At 40.9% G+C, this 21259-nt stretch overlaps 1 pseudogene; it reads left to right on the top strand.

The window, feature by feature from the left end:
- Positions 1-2052: 2052 nt before the first annotated feature.
- LOC120526898 overlaps positions 2053-21259 on the top strand; it is a 32032-nt pseudogene continuing 12825 nt past the window's right edge.

Here is a 21259-nt window from a genome sequence, read left to right as displayed (position 1 = left end):
TGTGTTAAAACCAAATTACATTTGCATCTGATAATTTACTGTGTGTATATTAATGAGTTAGCCACTAAAAAACTGACAGGTGTCATGGTCGAAGCTGAAGACCTTATTAAAGCAACAAAGGCTCATGTGCCGGAGTCCAAATCAGATAAGAATTTTGTGTCTCTCTGCTAGAAAAAGTCAATTCTTAGGGGTGGGGGTTGATTTGTTTTGAACCTATTTTTGTAAAACTTGATTTATTTGTATGGAATGTTATTTAAAATGAATAGAATAAAAAAAAAGAAAAAGTAAATTCCAATATTCCGAATCCACAGCCTGTCAACCTCTTGATTGAACTGGTTGAGGCTGGAATACTGCACTTTCCGGCTGCTGGGACTTCCAGTAACTACTATTCAGTTTAAAGAAACTAATGGCAACGCTGGTGTATTCAATCCCTCACTTCACCCACACTAGTCATTGACTTCTTTCACTTTTCTGGACTCCAGTTGTTTGGAAGACAAGTTCAAAAGTGTCATCACAACAAGAAAGCCCTTCCAGAGTTCTGTTCCTCACTATGTTCTGTCTCTGTGTTTTTCCATCACTGTTCTACTTGGGTCTGCCTATAAACTGTCCCTTCTCTGTGCTGACATCCTAACGACGTGAGCGGTTTACTTTAACTATTCAAACCTGTCCCAGACTAGTGATGTTTAGGCACTTCTTGAAGACCCATCTGTTCACACAGCACTGAAGGATGTCTCCCACTTTCTACTACTCAGCTCAGCTCTGAAGAGCTGCAATGCTCTCCACCAACTTTTTACCTAATATGATTTTGTTTAGACGCGACACTACTTGGACATTAAAGCTCCTAACTTGAGTGCACAATCAGAGTCACATAATGACGGCACACCATGGCAATGCCTCCTTGGTTATTAAGGAAACTTAAAGTATCCATCAGAAATGCCGCAGTGGAGCCTCATATTGCATTTTTAGTTCTGCTAACAAGGCATAGGTTCATTGATTTGTATGGTGCAACATCCCCGAGATGGTAAAATATTTTACGATACGAAGCACAGAAGCTGATCTAATGGCATGTTGTGCTCCAATATTGGCTCTCACTAGCTGGTGATACATTTCTCAACCTTTAAATATTTGCGACATGAGTTTTCATAACAGTTCTAATTGTGCCCCCCTAACATTTTCTTCAAACCCTAATAAAATGTATTCCTATATTTTAGCTGCCAATACACCACCACAAGTTTTATTATACCTACTTAACTTTCATCGACATTTATCTAACTATGTATTGTTCTAGTATCAGAATGTAGTTTAAGTTCATTTGTTTTGGTTTCAATAGATGTATTTTTCATATTTTCGATTCTTGTTTTCTTTTTTTTCCACATTTTCGCGCCCCCTTTTTTGTTACTTCGCGCCCCACAGGTTAAGAACTGCCACTCTACAGCTCATCATACTGATGCACTCATTTGCTGGTGGATCTTCTTCTGGAAGACTGGGGTTTGATAATATTGATATAATAGCCCAGTATGATACTTTGTCTTTGATTCCATCCATGAAATTGGCTGATGAGCCACTGTAAAATTCAATCTGTAGTGTTTTACTTACATATGCAACATATTTAGATGAAATGTTCACTCCCATTACCATAACCTGTAAATCTGCTATCGCATTGCATTGTATGTTCTCCCCATCTCCATGTGGGTTTCCTCCCACAGCTCAAGATATGCAGGTTATGTGGACTGGCTATGCTAAATTGGACCACAGTGTGTGTGTGTGTGTGTGTGTGTGTGTGTGTGTGTTGGACTGGTGCCCTGTCTAGGAATTGTTCCTGCCAACAAATGCTGGCTGAGATAACTTCAGCTGCCCTTGGATCCTGCCCCTGATATGCGTATTCGAAAGATGGATGAAAGAATGGATATTCCAGTTCCTCATAAATGCAAGGATGATAATAAAGTGAAAGTTGAGGTAAAGGAAAAAAAGTGAAAAATTCAGTTTTACAACTGTAGGCGGTGTCAACGATGAGCATTTCCTTTTCCTTTTTAATGTGTGGTTTATCTTAGGTATTTGAGCTTCTAGCATTCACTGATACTTTTATATCTCCAAACATATCAGTACCTTTTGGGCACTATGCTTGAACCTTTGATGATCACCTACATCTTTGCTGAAGTGCTGATCTCGGTGGCCACCCTGGTCGGCAATCTCCTTGTGGTCTGGGCTGTCAAAGTCAATCCTGGTCTCCAGGCTGCCACTTTCTACCTGATATTCTCACTGGCCATGGCAGACATTGCAGTGGGCGCCGTGGCTATCCCGATAGCCATTCTCATCAGCCTGCGGATAAGAATGTCCTTCCACGGATGTCTGTTCTGCTGCTGCCTTATTTGTATGCTGACCCAGGGCTCCATCATATTCTTGACGGGCATCGCTATGGACCGCTACCTGCGGGTTAAAATGCCAGTCAGGTAAGCCATATTGTGCTGCTCGTCTTGGCCAACTTGTGGTTTTGTTATCGTTCTTTATTTTTAATATATCTATACTGTAAATTTAAACATTCTGTATGATCCCACGTTTTTGTGAACCACCGCATCTTTTTCATGGGATTCCGAGATGAGTGTTTAAAAGTAGGAGAGCTCGACTTAGTTCCGTCTTCATAAAAATGCACATTCCTAAATGATCTGTACATCCTGCTTTTGCATGCGTTGCCATTTTTCTGAGCACCCAGAGCTGCAAAATCACGTCTGTTTGTTGCTACCAAACGTTCCAGCATCTTTGTCAGAGGTCGCGAGGAAATTAGAGAAAATTAACATCAAAAAACATTGCTTGGTACGAGGTATCGGAGTTTAAAAAATAAAAAAGTAATGACTGATACGATCGTTTCATTGCCTTGACGATTTCAGATACGAAGCAGGAAGCACCCCTGGACTGAAGGGCAGCCCCTCACTCTTACTGACCCCACACGCAGTTTCCAGTCATTCAAACGCGCACATCAGGATGAGCGGTGAAAATGCAACGCACGACCCGCTAAAGCAAGTGCTAGTTGGTAGCGGATGGGGTTGGTCCACACAGACGCTAACTGAGTCAGAGTTTATATCCACTTTCCGTCTAGTCCTGTTTATTGTTCTTTAATTCATATTTGCGCTGTTTTCGGGTCCTTGTTGCCAAAGAAGGTTTACGAGTCGTAGGTTTCGCATGGACACAAATGCTGCTGGCCCCCATTCGGGGCAGTGATAGTTAAACTTGAAATGTTGTTTTTGGTTTTGGTTAGGTGGTCAGTTTTACGTCCGTGCCCCCTCATCGCCTTAACATCTCCAGGGTGCCTTCGGTTACTTTACATGTCAGCCGGTTAAAGCTGTCGATCCAGGAGCAGCAGCGGTGCGTTCACAGGTAAATCGGTCAAGGTGGCTGGCCTTATAATTATTTTCTTATTGCTCAATAATCTTAACAAAAAAAAAACCCACCTAAAATCAAAGCACCGCTGATTAGACGAGGTTCCTTGGGCTGCGTTGGTGCGGTTCCACTGCGGGGGCTATAAATAAATACGATTAGATATGCGGGGGCGCACGGTATCTGTATAACACACTTGCAAGTTCAAAAATATATTATGCGGGGCGAGAAATACATTTAAAACCGTGTCAAATTGCACAGCGGCATTTTGGATGACACGTAACATTTCCAAACATTTCCTCCTCTGGTGGGTGAAGGGATATATAGTTTCTGGATGGTCGGAACCTGAAGACATGTTATGAAAATTGAAAGAATTTATGAAATGAACGCTCCAGGCTCTGTCTAAGCTGGAACTTAATTTACTAAGATGATACAATTGGGAAATTAAAAGTGAATAAATCTATGGTTAATAAAATGTGGAAATTAAAGAGGAGAAAGTACTTATCGTTGTCTCAGCATGCGTCAAGACTATCGAACTATTCACCTAGAATTTCTTATTTATTTAATAAAGAGAGAGGGTGGGGTGTTTAATACTGATGGTCTGCCTATTCTTTTTCTTTTCATCTACTTAACTTTTTCTTTTCATCTACTTAACTGTATGTACTTTTCATACACCAGTAATACAATCTTCTTCACTGAATTACTGCTTTTAATTTCTGTATGCAAGCTTCAACAGTGACAAAGATGCACCCCTTTACCACAAGCTCATTAGAGGAAATGAAAGTCACAATGAGAACATAAGTGTGAACAAGACTGGTGGGTGCTATGTAGCAATCAAAATGGCAAAATTAAAATAAGCATAGATAGATAAACTGCATTTGACCTCATGCCCCCTCCCCCGTGGATATTTCTCAAGTATACTGTACATATATTTATATCTGTGTTTCCATCTGGTTGAATATGTCTCTGTCATTCCAACAAATTTGTAGGAATAAAATGCATTGCATTTTGTCATTCCAACAGATGGCGCATCACAAACATTACCACTGCTTTTGTGAATCCCATACTAAATAGCATATAAGAGAAACACGTGCTGCATTTGTCACTCCAACAGATGGTACATCTCAAACATTTGTAGTAATGCATGTTATTACTACAAGTGTTTGTGATGTACCATCTGTTGGAAAGAGAATGCAATGCATTTTATTACAACATGTATTCTAATATATGGTGCACAGCAAATGTTATTGATTTCTTAGATTGAGTTCTTAGGTTTCAACCTGATTTAGATGGGTACATCTAAATGTCATTAACCAGGAGCAAGCCCTGGCAGCTCTGAACACAAGACAGGGATCGGCTCTGGACAAGATAGCATTCCATCATAGATCCTTGAACACACACCCATGTTGGGCCAGTTTCAAATTGTCAAATAACCTGGGGCCTCATGTATAACGCCGTGCGTAGAACTCGCACTATAACATGACGTAAGCACAAAAGCCGAAATGTGTTTACGCACAGAAAAATCCAGATGCAGGAATCTGTGCGTACTCCAACTTCCACGTTCTTCCGTTACATAAATCCCGATTAGCGTGAAAACTAACGCTCGTGCACGCGCATTATGTAACGCCCCAAATCCTCCCAGAATTACGCCTATTTGAATATGTAAATCAATATAAATCGCCCTTAAGCGCAGCCTTCTGTGAAAAGACAATGGGAAAAGCACGGGGGAAAATATAAGAATTTCAGTGAATACCAAGTGGAGGCAAATGAAAAACATACTATTTGTTCAAATAAACCGTGGTATAATCAGCAAAAGGAAGTTGATCGAGTGACATAGCCTGTTGGAGAAACTTGAAAGCTCACATTCACAAAATCGCACAGTGCCGGAAATAAAAAAGAAGTCACATATCAAAGTTGCCGTGAAAAGAAGAGTTGTAAGCCCACTGTCTGAGTGTCATATGAAAGCTTATTAGGGTACAGAGAAAAAAGGCACACGGTGGGGAAAAAGCACGAAATGTCAACTTCAATCTCGACATTTCCACTTTAATCACGTAGTTTATTTTGTCATTTAGTAGAACATCATAAACTTCATCTTAAAATCGTTTAATTAACCAGTTTCTCAAATCACATCGTAATTAAAGTAGCACGTTAAATGCTTTGTTTTGTATTTGATCTTCTACTCGTATGTGCTCTATGTGTGTGAATCACTACTTGCTTCTTAAACTGGCTCTCTTCCTCCAACTGGACACAGAGTCCATTACATTTGTGATATTACAGCTCTCTGAATAACTAAAATACTGAGATGTATACGTGATGTTATTTTCATGATGATAGGAGCTAAAGCACATTATTAAACATGTGTTTCACTTCGATGAAATAATTTATTGCAGCAGTACTCAGGGTCGGCTCTAGGCTTGTGAAGGCACTGGGCAGAGGAAGAATCGGTGGCTCCTTCGCCCGCCAATGTCAGTATGGTAGCTTATCACGGTGGATGGCCACGTCCGTTGCGGACACTGCACAGCAGCCTCGTGCTCATGACAAGCATTTATCTTTTGTCGAAATTTGTCGCTGCGTTTTTAGCTGTGTTGTTATTTTCTCTTTTTGTTTTATATTCAATATATATTGGCATAGCCGTCACTGCAGTCAGTGCTTTTCTTCCCCAAGTAACCGATCGCCATACAATCAGCTCTGTAATAGACGTTAAGCCATCTGTAAGCTTAGCGCCAATTCTTCAAAACGTTTAAAGAACATTGAAATATCTTCGTAGTACATGTTTAATTATTCTATCCTTCACGACACTCACAGTGAAGAATATAGATTATTTAAATGAAGTTAAAGTTTTATCTGTATAATTTAACCAACATATTTTGCTGTATTTCACCTTAAAAATTATATCGTCATCATATGTAAATACGCGCTTTATAAAGTGGCCCAGGTTATGAGATATTATAACTGTAGTGCAAGTTTACAGTGGGGTGATTGTACTTATAAGTACAAACCGTTCCACAAGGAGCAATTGATTTAGTGCATTTAAAGTTCTTGGTATTAAACTGTTTCTGAACCGCGAGGTCCGTACAGGAAAGGCTTTAAAACGTTTTGCAGTGGCTGAGACAGCGTGTCCTTAAAGCTGTATACCGATAATTCTCTTTCCGATCAGCTGCTGCTGTGATTCACAATCAGATACAGTGATATAAATACTCCGAGTCGTGCAGTGAGAGTAATATGGAAAAAGATGATCCGCTGTGGCAACTCCTAACGGGAGGAGCCGAAAGAAGAAGAAGAAGAAGAAGGAGAAGTGAGAGTAACAACGCTAAAGCAGTTATGGCATTTGGAATACTATGGCTGTTCCCTGGACCATTATATGGTTACTAGTTAATTACAATCAGATGCATTACACTAATAAACAATATGCGGTTAGTTTCTGTGTATTTATAAAGCCGCGTCATGAAAATAATGAGTAATCACACAAGAACAGTAGCACTGCTTTGACGCTGGGTGCCGCCAGTTTGCAAAACCAAGCGGAGAACTTGCGTACGACAAGGCATGAGGTACTGTGGAAAAGTGCGTGGCTTTACGCCAAGTGTAGGTTTTATACATCGCGATTTGAATGTGGAAAAGTTCTTATGCAACATTTCTGTGCGTACGCACCGTTTATACATGAGGCCCCTGGCCTGCAGTTCTTTGGGAAAATCCCTCACAGACATGAGGAGATAAATGCCACCTTCACACAGAAAATGAACGGGTACAGGGCTCAGACTTAGGACTCTGAAATTATTAGGCAGCAGAATTGAGTGCTGAACAGTATAGCAGCATTCAAAAACCTACATTATGAAACTTCAGACCTGAAATACCAACAATCCTAACTCAAAGAATACAACCTGAATTTCCCAAAAACAGCAGAACAGGGGCTCAACACAGTGCTTCAGCAGAGTATTAATGATAAGACAGTTACTTCTATCTGCCATCAGGTGATTGTGCTACAATATGTTTAGCATCAGCACCTGAGTAATTCATTTGAAATGGAGGCACTGCCCCCTTAGGCTCCAATTTTAATTTGAAAAGGGGAAAAAATTACCTAAAACAATCCCAATAATATAAAGGGAGAAAACCAAGAAGGTAGAAAAAAGAGGTACAGTCAAGAGTTGAGGTCAAGCAGAACCATGACAGATGTGTGTGTGTGTGCCCCATGATGGATGGCACTTTTTAAAGTTTGCCAAAGCTACTGAGATAGTATCACCTTGAGTTTTTGTAGCTGAATGAGGCATGATGGAAAAATGAATGAAGGGATAATAATACAATATGTACAATAAAATAAACACATTTGCAGATAACTACAGTTAGGTTGTTAGCTAAGAAAATATGAAAAGAGTGGACAGAGAAAAGCAATTTCTTACAGTATTGTTATTTATGTGATTACTCTGTATAGCTCCTATGAGCCACATACGTGTTTAAATTCACTCTTTTTGTGCCCAGGCTCAGCCAACAGTAACTAGAGGATGCTTTACTTATAAGAGTACACAAACCTACAAAAGGCCAATATGTTCGTTGACTGCCGGCATCACACACAACAGCACACAAATGAAACACGTGAAGAAAACACAAACCAAAAAGCACACAAAAAACACATCAATCAGTGAAAGTGGCATACAGTGTCGTTATAATTGTCTTCTAGAGCTGGCAAATGTTTTCTACTTATTAGAAACAAACAAATCAGTTAAGAACACCAGGATACTCCTTACAGAATGCTGGTAGGTCTTTGGTGTGTGCATTTGAGAGTAGAAGACACCACAACACTAAACACAGGAAATCAGCGTCTGTGTGGGCTTCACAGATTTGCAGGCTGCACACAAGGCAGGTTATCTTGCAGTTGTACAAGAGAAATGGACTATTCCATCCAACAAATTAATTCCCATCAATCCTTGACAAAAATATGAAACAGGCGAAAATGATAATCTGATAATCTTATTCCTTATATGGAAGATTTCTGTGTGTGCAAAAATCAGTTTGCATTTAAGACTTCACATACAGAATGTTTGATATAATGTCATTCTACAGTCACAATCCTGCACTGTTTTAGTGTGTGAAGTGAAAATCTCAAAAATGAGTCGATCAAGTCGGAGGATTTACATTTCTTAACGCAGGTGGTTGGACACAAAGACTAAGTCAGATGTGGAAAGGCAGGTATTCCAAACGTTGTATAAGCAGGAAGCAACAAATACAATGAACTATTGTCAAGTGAAGGCAAATGGCTAAGGTAAAAAGAAGGAGGAACAATAATATGGCATGTCTAACCAGCTTAATCCAGACCTAGGGTGCGGATGCTGGAGCCTATCCCAGTTACTGATGGGCTTAAGGCAGGAACAAACCTTGGACAGGGCACCAGTCCATCATGTGGCAAATGTTTCAGTCATGGAATGGCCAAATGGGGGAGGCAGCTTGATGGATGAGGTCTCCAGGACTCTAAAAATATCCAAATCTTATTATATGATATCATCTGCTGTTAAATTCTGCTCTGTACTTCTAAAATTTTTATTTTTATACAGTATTGAGATTTTGTTCTGTTCTGTGTATTGTATTGTATTGACTTCCTTCTTTTTGACACCCACTGCACGCCCAACCTACCTAGAAAGGGGTCTCTCTTTGAACTGCCTTTCCCAGGGTTTCTTCCATTTTTTCCCTACTGGAGTTTTTTTGGGAGTTGTGCCTTGTCTTCTTAAAGAGTAACGGTGGGGGGGCTGTCAAGAGGCAGGGCCTGTTAAAGCCCATTCCGGCACTTCCTTTGTGATTTTGGGGTATACAAAAATAAATTGTATTGTATTGCATTGTAAACACACACACACGCACTAGAGACAATTTAGCATCTCCAGTTCACCCTACCAGCATGTGAGAGGACACACACACACAGACACAGGGAGAACATGCAAACTCCATGCAGTTAGGACCTGGAACGTGAACCTGGTTCCCTTTACTATAAGGCAGCAGTGCTACCACTGTGCCACATTTAATAAATACAATAACAATAATGGTGATTTTATATGGAGATTTAAAAGATAGACCAAAAACTTTAAAGCTCAAATAGCAACAAATGAGGAGAATTAATCTGTTAAAATCTGGGTGCCACTAACTGTAACAAATATATCACAAATGAATTTCAGGTAATGGTAGAGTAATTGCAGCTTCCATGCAACGACAAGCACTGGCCACAGCAAATAAAACAGAAGGAGAGCAAGCAGAGCAGTTCTGTTTTCAAAATGGATGGTCTCTGGCTGTGCTCCATCCATTTTCTAGGAAACAGCTGTTTGGCAGGGAACCAAGAAGAAGTATTTGACTTGACTCAAAATTCAAATGCTGAGATGTCCTTGCCAGGTAAGAACATTAATTTTTACCAAACCAAACTTGAACAGCACTTCTATTGAAATGCACACTATATTAATTCTGCCTTCTTCACAATAAATGTTTTAACACAGAAAGAGTCCCTTGTCAAAGTACACTCTGCTTGCATCCAAACACGTCACCAGATACACGTATAGAACATTCAGAAAAGGAGATTGGAAAGTGTAATTAGGAAATATGGCACATGTACTGTAGCAGTCAGTCCTACCAGAATGTAATTTAATTATATACAGTGTCACAGGCGGCTGGGGGTGGAGCCCTAGTGCCTCCTCCCGACCACGAGGGGGCGACCGCCCTGGTTTTGTTTGTGGCCTTGGGTAGGGGGCCTGGAAGCCCAAACCTGTAGGGGCCTGTGGCCACCGCCAGGCGGTGCCCCGGTGCCCCGGTGCCTGAAGAACCCTGGAGCCCAGCACGTCCGCCACACCAGGAAGTGCTGGGGGGAAGAAGACAGGGGACACCCGGAGGGCTTCCGGGTGCGCAGCCGGCACTTCCACCACAATGGGGCGTGTCCGCAGAGGAATGCCAGGAAGCAGCTGGAGCCCATCCAGGGTGTGAGAAAAGGGGCCGCCTCCCAACAGTCAAGAGCGGAAGTCGGGTGGAAGAAGGACAGAGCTGGAGAGAGGACTGGAGGAGGCCAGAAGAAAGGCACGAGTGACTGTGTGAGAGGCCTGGACTTTTGGGGAATCGGTGCTGGAGTCACTGGGTTGGTGCACTAAACTTTGTAAATATTGTAAATAGCAGAGTGTGAATAAACGTGTGTTGGGAGAAACAACGATGTCCGTCTGTCTGTGTCTTGGGCCCGTTCCACAACAGCCATATTTAAATTATCCAAGATTGTTTCGCAGTCCCGAGGAAGTGTACCATGTTTTCTGGTGGCTGAAAAGGAAAGAGACTTGCCCACTCACCAGCTTTTAATATGCTGTGCTCGTCATTGTATGTCATTAGCGAAGGGAATACTTCACCCCTTCAGAGTGTCAACTGTCTGCCTGCATCCTTTTTGCACTGTTGGTACAGTATATCGCACCGATTGGCATTTAGATGGCCAGTGCAGGATTGGTGTAATTGCAGATAGAAATTGAATGAGAAGGAGATGGCTGTTGCCCAGGTGGAGTTTGTCTGTTCTTCTCATGTCACAATGGCTTTTCCTCTGTTGTTCTCCAGTTCTTGTCTTACATTTCCAAAGTCGTGCTGGAGCCCTCTCCAGAAACCCTTCCTGTCAAGCACCCAACTGACAGCACACTACAAATGAATTTGCTTGAGCTCACTATGATGTGCTATAAAAATATGTCCTTTTAATCGCCTGTGATCATTATACAGTATTTGTATATAAAAGTGACAAAAATAATTACAAAAATATTATAATTTTGATAATGTGAAAAAATTTGAGTGAATTACTTTCTGAAAGTTTTGTGTATGAACAAGTAACTACTAGTAACTACAAAGAAGCAATGTGCAATGTCTCGATCGGTCGTAGGATCTAGTCATATTTATTTATAACATACCAGGTGGATTGAGGGACGTAATTATTCTCATTCTTTTTCACCTCAAATATCTTTCCATTCATGTTATTAACCTACAGAATCTCATTAGATAGTCATGAGAAAACATTCACTAAACTGGCACAATCAAGCGTAATGCAGATGCCAGCCCATTAAATGTCACATTTATTTGCATTAACATTTTTTTGATTAGCAAACGGTTTTATCCAAAGCAACTTGAAAAAGATGTTAACATTATCAGAGGAAATAATAATCAGAGGAGTCTGGGGGACTGTTTGGGAACATGTGTTAAACATTACAAAAGTGATCATCACAAGAGAAGAGCTCACAACAAAATAGAAGTTTGTTACAATTCCTGGGTTACAAAAACCTAAATTAGAAATACACTGAACAAGAGAGTCTTCAGATGCTTCCTAAACACACATAGAAGGAGTCAGAAGTTTGAATGGAGGTGGACAACTCATTCCAACAGCTAGGAGCCACACATGTAAAGAGGCTGGATTGAAATTTGATGCCCTGCAGAGGTGGCATTACTAGAAGCTGTTCATTAGCAGGCCTGAGAGTTTGAGAATAGGAGACCACAAGTGTGTACACATATACAGTGTGTCCAGAAAGTATTCACAGCGCATCACTTTTTCCACATTTTGTTATGTTACAGCCTTATTCCAAAATGGATTAAATTCATTTTTTTCCTCAGAATTCTACACACAACACCCCATAATGACAACGTGAAAAAGTTTACTTGAGGTTTTTGCAAATTTATTAAAAATAAAAAAATTGAGAAAGCACATGTACGTAAGTATTCACAGCCTTTGCCATGACACTCAAAATTGAGCTCAGGTGCATCCTGTTTCCACTGATCATCCTTGAGATGTTTCTGCAGCTTAATTGGAGTCCACCTGTGGTAAATTCAGTTGATTGGACATGATTTGGAAAGGCACACACCTGTCTATAGAAAGTCCCAGAGTTGACAGTTCATGTCAAAGCACAAACCAAGCATGAAGTCAAAGAAATTGTCTGTAGACCTCCGAGACAGAATTGTCTTGAGGCACAAATCTGGTGAAGGGTACAGAAAAAATTCTGCTGCTTTGAAGGTCCCAATGAGCACAGTGGCCTCCATAAATGGAAGACGTTCGAAACCACCAGGACTCTTCCTAGAGCTGGCCGACCATCTAAACTGAGCGATCGGGGGAGAAGGGCCTTAGTCAGGGAGGTAACCAAGAACCCGATGGTCACTCTGTCAGAGCTCCAGAGGTCCTCTGTGGAGAGACGAGAACCTTCCAGAAGGACAATAATCTCTGTAGCAATCCACCAATCAGGCCTGTATGGTAGAGTAGCCAGACGGAAGCCACTCCTTAGTAAAAGGCACATGGCAGCCTGCCTGGAGTTTGCCAAAAGGCACCTGAAGGACTCTCAGACCATGAGAAACAAAATTCTTTGGTCTGATGAGACACAGATTGAAATCTTTGGTGTGAATGCCAGGCGTCACGTTTGGAGGAAACCAGGCACTGCTCATCACCAGGCCAGTACCATCCCTACAGTGAAGCATGGTGGTGGCAGCATAAAGTCAGGATAAAGGGAAAGATGACTGCAGCAATGTACAGAGACATCCTGGATGAAAACCTGCTCCAGAGCGCTCTTGACCTCAGACTGGGGCGATGGTTCATCTTTCAGCAGGACAACGACCCTAAGCACACAGCCAAGATATCAAAGGAGTGGCTTCAGGACAACTCTGTGAATGTCCCTGAGTGGCCCAGCCAGAGCCCAGACTTGAATCCGATTGAACATCTCTGGAGAGATCTTAAAATGACTGTGCACCGACGCTTCCCATCCAACCTGATGGAGCTTGAGAGGTGCTGCAAAGAGGAATGGGCGAAACTGGCCAAGTATAGGTGTGCCAAGCTTGTGGCATCATATTCAAAAAGACTTGAGGCTGTAATTGCTGCCAAAGGTGCATCGACAAAGGCTGTGAATACTTATGTACATGTGATTTCTCAGTTTTTGTATTTTTAATAAATTTGCAAAAACCTCAAGTAAACTATTTTCACATTGTCATTATGGGGTGTAGTGTGTAGAATTCTGAGGAAAAAAATGAATTTAATCCATTTTGGAATAAGGCTGTAACATAACAAAATGTGAAAAAAGTGATGCAATGTGAATACTTTCCGGATGCACTTTATATGTGCTAACCCATTGACTTCTCTGCAGTGATGCACATGTAGTCACCTGGAAGGAGGAGTGACATGTACTCGCCTCAGCTGGTTGAACACCAGATGTCCTGCTGCATTTATCATGATCTGCAGCGGCTTGGTGACACGTGGCGGTACTCCTGCCAGCAGAGAGTTGCAGTAGTCCAGACGCGACTAGAGCAAAGCATAGACCAGAACTTGTGCCGTACCTTCTGTCAGATATGGTTTGATCCTGTGCATGTTGTATAGTGTGAATCTGCCATACCAAGAGTCAATTGCAGCATGGTCAGTGAAAGACACCTGGTCATCAATCACCACCCCAAAGCTGCATACAGACATGGTGGATATTAGAAACAGTGAGCTGAACTGAACACAGGGAGAGAGAGTGCTAATTAGACAGAGGAACTCGGTTAACAAGTTTCATATTTTCTAGGCTGAGCTGGAGATGGTATTCTATCAGAGAGGCATGCAGAGATTCTAGCTGATACCATGTGGTCCTATGGTGGGAACAAGAGCTACATAAGATGGGATGATAGAGCCTCACTAGAAAGGGTATAGAGAGAAGAGGAGTGGGCAATGCACATTCATAAGTCATAAAATATCACATATCCTTAGTATAGTGAAGGAAGACAGGAATACCTGGTGGAACAAAAAAAAACAACAAAGCCACAGAGAGAACATTCAGAATATACATAGACAGTTACTGGAGAAAGATTCAAGCTCAGCCTCCAGAAGCTGTGGGACAGCAGCTATAAGCAGTGCACCACACTAGTCCTCAAAATGACTGGTGTGAATTACTGATCGTGTAGCTTTTACCTAGCACAATGTATTACATACACGAGGTTAAGGAAGACATGTACATATTAAACTACATTTAAATGCCTTTTCCTGTTTTAGTGGAGTTTTCCTTTGTGTGCTATCTATAATTCATGTTCATACATCTTAATACAATGTTTAGTTTAGAACTGATTTTTTGAAGAATATGGAAGTTACAGTTAACTGGATTCATCCCGTGTTTTCTGTTTTTCCAGGCACACAGAGCTCTCTGGGACCATTTAAAGAAACTCCCATTAAGCTCCCCATTCATTTGTAGTATCAGCTTGACCTGATTAAGGATGGCAGGAGTCAAAGGATACTGACACGGGGGTGCACATTGTCATTTTGTTGGTGTTTTTACATTTTTAGGTTAAACATTTGCATAGTCCTATCCAGGTATTTTTTTTTAACCATTCACATTGCTCCTCTTCAACAAAAGGTACAGAATTAGAAACAGCCTCATGGGACAACAACACCTAAATGTTCACTTTCACTGCCCCATTTATGCAGTCCTCAGCCTGACAGGTCATCTTGGACTATGGGAAGAATATGCAATATCAACAGCAAGAGTAATTATTAATCTATAGACATTCTTGTATTCTTCATGGTAGGGGCAGGAAATGAAGATGGCAGACCACAGTGAGCTGAACAACAGCTATAAAGTGTTTATTTTGTTCTTACCCACAAAGCTGCAACAGACATATGGCAAACATTTAAAGACAGTACCTGGCACATCTACCTGTGCAGAGTGATTCTAGTAACTATAGTGGTCTATTTTGAGACAGCTCATATCAGAAATGGTTGAAAAGTTTTTCTTTGCATACTCTACACATTGTGTGGTTAGCAGTGTCTATTTCAAGATTCATACATCACTTAAGCATGTGTTAGCATCAAATGATGGCGAAGCTGAGGTCAGTGCAATTGAGTTTGTGTGTCTGCTTACACTATACTGACTTGCATCCGGATGAGCATTTAAAAGTATTTGTGAAAATTAGGCAAAAGAAGATAAATGCTTTATTATTAATCTCAAGGGAAAATTCACATACTCCAGCAGCAGCTTACTGATAAAAAACAATATTAAAGAGTGATAAAAATGCAGGTAAAACAAACAATAATTTTGTATGATGTTAACGTTTACCCCCTTGGGTGGAATTGAAGAGTCGCATACTGTGGGAGAGGAACGATCTCCTCAGTCTGTCAGTGGAGCAGGATGGTGACAGCAGTCTGTCACTGAAGCTACTCCTCTGCCTGGAGATGACACTGTTCAGTGGATGCAGTGGATTCTCCATGATTGATTGGAGTCTGGTCAGCGCCCGTCACTCTTCCATGGATGTCAAACTGTCCAGCTCCGTGCCTACAATAGAGATGTTTTGTGTTAAGATGTTTCAATGTTAGATGTTTCATTCTTTCCTGCTGGACCAGTACAGGCCGGGGGTCTTTCAGCCAGACTAAGCCTCCCCAAATATCGTGTCAAGCCTTTTTACTCACACCATTCCTCTCTTAGTATTTCAGATGCCCTCCTTACTGGAGTTGTCCAGTGTGTACTTAGCCAAGGAGTGCCTAACTCAGTGTAGGCCTATTCTTCTAGTTTCTGTTTACTGCTTGTAATGGGGCTCCTGTGTTTGCTGACCATGATTCTGCCGTTTTCTTTTTACATTTACCCCCTTTTTACATTAGGACACAATCAGGTACTTTTTTTTAATTTCATACTATGTTTTTGCAAAAGTGGGGGCACTGATTTTATTAGAGTGATAAGAAAAAGGCTAAAAAAACAGATGTTGTTAACATTGTATGAATTCACCAACACAGTTTGGTCTTGATAGAGCTCTCTATTACTCTACTTTCCCCTTTTGTATTCTTTAATGTGTAGCCTTTGTCAGATTGTCTCTAATCCCATAGATTTACCACTGTTTACAAGGTATTGTACTTTATAATGTCTCCCCAACTTCCCTTCTGCATCTATAACCTCAGGTAAATACACAGAGTAAAAGGATAAGCAGGAGTTAAGTTACAACTTAAATAATGTATTATTGATACTATTCATAAAATAATAACAAAAAGCAAACTACATATGAATATTGGCAACTATATAACCTGATAAATTCTGATATGTAGTGTGGCAGGAGGCCGGGGGGGCAGACCCAGCCAGGACGCCTGGAAGGACCAGGAGGTGGTTTATACGTTCCCCGGGCCACGAGGGAGAAAACGCCCTGGATAAGGAGGGGACCACGGGGACAGAGCCAGGAGGCTCAAACCTGTTGGAGCCCATGGGCGACACCAGGGGGCACCCCGAGCATCGTGGACCCCGGAAAACCTGCACTTCCACTACATCTGGGCAGGAAGAACCTTCCAGGGACACCCGGAGTGCTTTCAGGTGCTCGTGCGGTGCTTCCACCACACCAGGAAGCGGCGCCGGAAGGTCATCAACAAGCACCTGGAGCACATCCGGGTGGATATAAAAGGGGCCACCTTCCTACAGTTGGGGAGCTAGAGTCTGGAGCTGGAGGTGGACGAAGCTCCAGTGGATGGAAGAGAGGCAGCCCACGGACATTGAAAGGCCCGAGTAAGGGTGTTTGGTGCCGGAGGCACCGTGTGTGCGGGACTTGTGTTTGGGGACACTTGTTTAATAAAACGTGTGTGTTTTAACAACTGTCAGTGTCCGTCTGGTTGTGTCCCAGCTGAATATCTCACAGTAGTTTCAGGTGGCACACAGACTTGTAGTTACTTTAAATGTCTCTAATTAAGTTATCATTTTATGGCTTTCTTCAAGATAGGCCGCATGCCTGTCTCAATATGGCTGCTGAGTTGTGCTTCTCAGTGTGGTCGTCTTTTCAATTCATGGTGTGTGAGATGCTCCTTCATCACGATGGTGAGAGAGAGAGAAAGGGAGGGGTAAAACAACCAAATTTATACATTCTTTGTCCAAATTCTTCCACCAATAGGACGTCATGCTACAGAATGGCCTCTGATTCAAACCAATCCCAAACAGCCATACTTCAGACCAATGGGTCACACAATTCCTTTCACACCAGCCCCTAAAAAACATTTGTTGAGCTGATGTTTTCCAGCTAGGTAATTTGGCTTTCCTGTGGGGGTTGATTAAGAGGATCCTGCAGAGAATCACATGCCAGACTTGTTTTAGGCAGTTTTCCCCAATCCTGTCATAAAATTACAAAGACTCAGTCCTAAAAGGGGTGTGGGGGTGGTTAGCCAAATATCAAACCACCGCTGTTCCTATCAATGATATAACACTAATATTAGATTGCTTTGTCTAAGTTACAAATAAAGACAAAACATTTATCAACTTATATACAAAATTTCACACCACAACAAGCACTGAGGTTTCAAATCAACATTTATTTTATATAGCACCTGTCTATAAAAAGCAATTTAGCTTATTTGCATATCTTCTCAAACAGTTGACAAATATACAATACAAAAATAAACTAATAAACAAATAAAAAGTATACATATTATACACATAAAGAGAAATCTGAATAAGGCAGACAGTTTATAGTACTCAGCTGTTATCTGTTTGGAATTTGTACAAGGTGACACAGAAAAACGGGAACTTTTGAAATGTGTAGTGGCAGCCATGGACAGTTGGCAGCACTGCGGAACAGGGACCTTGAACTGTAAACAATCTCGCCATTTAGTAATTTATAATCAATTGCAAGGCAATCAATGGCAGCTGTGCAAGAATTGTTTGGTAACCGTGTCATTTTAAGATTCGGTGACATTCCCTGGCCCTCAAGATCACCGGATTTGTCCGTTTGTGATTTTTTTCTTGTGGGGCTACCTTAAGAGTCGGGTCTACACGACTCGGCCAAGGACACTGAATGAATTGAAACAAAGAATTCAAGATGAAATTCGTGGTATCCCAGCTGAGATGCTGCAGCGATCAATGGGGAACCACAACAGCATTGGAAGAATGCATACGCACAGAAGGACACCATCTACAGGACGTAATTTTCAGATATTGATCATTTGGATTACTGTCTCTTAAAAGGCAAGTTGTAGTGGTTCAATTGCTGTCAATAAATTTTTTTTGTTGGATTTCTTCTATTTTTATTGGGTTTTTCAAAAGTTCCCGTTTTTCTGTGTCACCCTGTATATTCTGCTAATGTTTGTATGAGTTTTTTTCCAGGTAATTCAGTTTCCTCCCAGTTCTTGAGCTCAGGGTCACTGAACTGGAGGAGGTGTTGGATGGCTTATGTTGTAGTAGAGAGGCAGAGTTCACTCCTAAGGTGCGAGAGAAGAATCCACACCAGGCAGGTACAGATGGGTTGGTCGTGGTTACAAGGCACAAAGTAAAGGGTGCACACTGTCTGGAGGCATCAACCTCAGAGCTGGAAGTGTCAAACCTTTTTCAGGTCCTTGTGAATCTGGACAGTATCTCTGAAGATTCTAAGGTAGTAGGCAGCCATGAAGAGCCTCAGTGGGCCACCTCAAAACCAGTTCCCAGAAAAAGAGAGTTTGTGGTAATTGGGGACTCACATTCACATGGTGTGTTGCCTTTTAGGTGCACAGTTAGGAGATCTCCCAGGAAGGACTGATTAAGTCTTGGCCAGAGCAAGGGGGTCTAATTGTCATTGTCCATGTTGGAACCAAATAACACACATAAGGGTAATGTGTCAGTTCTGCAGTCCAAACTTAAAGAGTTCCAGGCTGCGGGGCAGAACTGAGAAGGTAGTTTTCTCCGTAGTTCTACCTGTGCCATGCGCCAGTCCAGGTGAAACTGAGGAGATGAGAAGGCTTAATGTGTGGCTCAGATCTTGGTGCAGGATAGAAGGGTATAAGTTTATGGGGCATTGGGACTCCTATTGGAACAGAAATTCACAGTTCGGGCGCCACAGGTTACATCTGAACCTAAGGGGCACCAGTGTGTTGGGGAGGCATATGTGTAGGTTTGTTGAGGACTGTTTCAACTGGGGAATGGTGAGGTTAGAGTTTAGGATAGGCCACGGTTAGAACTGTACACGAAGGAATGAACCACAGTGTAAAAACAAATATACATAGCAATGTAAATTCTAACATAAAGTTAGAATTTACAGATTTGAAATAAGAAAACGTGAAAACGTTTTTTATGTCTTGAAATTTACTATATTTAATCCAGTTTAGTGTCATGAGGAAATAGATCATATTCTGGTAGCATTGGTTACAAGACAGGAATCAAACCCAGATAGTGTGCCAGTCCATTGAAGGGCAAAATCTATCATACACACATTCTCCAGATAAGCAAAAACACTATGTTTAAATGGGAAATAAAGAAGAAGAGAGTTATTAAGTTGGAGTACAACTTTAGATCTTACATAAGTTGAAAAGAAGACAATAGGAATATTGCATAAAAGATAACTAAAATTCAATTAAGAATGTAGGAAACTGGAACACGTGAGGTACAATATAAAATTAAACTTGCATCAGCAATAAACTGCTGTTTACTCATAGAAAGTGAGAATTGCTTTCATCTGACCAGATCACCCCTCTCAAATGTCAGCCCTGACTCATATACTGTAGACAGCCATCCAGCTTAAAGGCAGCAAAGATCATTGGAATTAATGTAAGAATTTCTATGAAGTATGAAATATTTTTATAGACATGTTTAGTGTAAAATTGATGCTAAAGCTATTGTGGGGTTATTTTCAGAAGGGTATGTTACTGTTACAGTAATATATACATACTGGGGTGTTCCCTCAGGGATATGGCTGGAGTTTATAGCATTCAGATTGTGGGTTTGTTTCCTTTCCCTTTGTATTTCTTGACGCCAGCTTGAGCTGGAGTTAACTCTTTTTGAAGTTTCTGAAGGCCAAACTTTGTTCCTTTGGATGAGCTTTGATCTCTGTCCTTAAATATTACATTTTGGTTCTTATGCTGTATAAAATGATTAGATTTAATATACAAAGAAAAGATAAAATACTATACCTTCTGGAATGCATGAATGTATGTTTCTTGAATTCTTTATTCCAGTTTTTGTAGTTTTTTCTTTTTTGTGCTACTGTACATACAGTAGCTGTGAGTTTGCCATTAATAAATTCTAAATTATTTTAAGGTTTGACTGATTATTTGTGCTTCATCTTTATATTTAATGCTGCAGAAATTTCTGCAGACTCATTCTGTCATTAAGCCTATGAGGGTTTCAATCTGAAGTTTCATATTTGGTGAGTATTTTGCATCGGGCTATATGTAAATTGTGTTAAGTTAGCTACCTAGCCTAGTTTTATTTTAAACCACTTGCTAAGGAAATTACACTTAGCCTCTGAGGTTGCATATGAGATATTAATGTAATACATGCTAAGTTGGCTATTTAGCCACCTGACGTCTTACTATTAACACACCGTATAAACAATGCTTAAAATACGAAACAGAGATTACTGGGCCACAATAGTCAGACTGTAAGGCTAGGCACCTTAAGCGTTATAAATGATAGTAAGATAAGCTAACTCAGATATTACAGGAGCTTATAAATAATTTATGATACAATTAAAGTAAAAGCAGTAATTTGGAGTCAGACAAATTATCCATGGTTCTTTTCTGTCATTGGTTAGGAGATGTGAGGTGGTAGTGAAGTTTGCAAAGCAGAGACAATTAACATTTGTCTGACCTCATAACCAGGTGAAACAGCTACAATACTATTAAATCAAAATCAGACATTTTTCAAGTAGATAGTGCCTGTGGTTGAAGGAGATATTTAGGGCCCCCACAAGGAGTCAGACGATGTCAGTTATCAATAGACCTCCAGTTTTCTTGAAGTCTGCGTGATTCACTAACCCCTCCACATAAAGCTTATTACTATTCTGGGGTCACAAGAAACAGCAGCTGAAAAAAGAATGAAATTATTACTATGCTGTCCTTGACTTTCAGAACTAAAAGCAAAAGTATTCTCGAGACAATGGACACCTCTCCTGTTTAGTTAGAAATGGCCTTGCATGATGAATTCTGCTTTTTCTTCATGTGATACAATACAGTGATATGTAAATGACTCATCTATAT

The sequence above is a fragment of the Polypterus senegalus genome, chromosome 3, assembly GCF_016835505.1.
Source record: "Polypterus senegalus isolate Bchr_013 chromosome 3, ASM1683550v1, whole genome shotgun sequence".
NCBI classification, from domain to species: domain Eukaryota; kingdom Metazoa; phylum Chordata; class Cladistia; order Polypteriformes; family Polypteridae; genus Polypterus; species Polypterus senegalus.
Note: the sequence above shows the minus strand (reverse complement) of the source record. Positions and strands in the feature narration are given on the sequence as shown.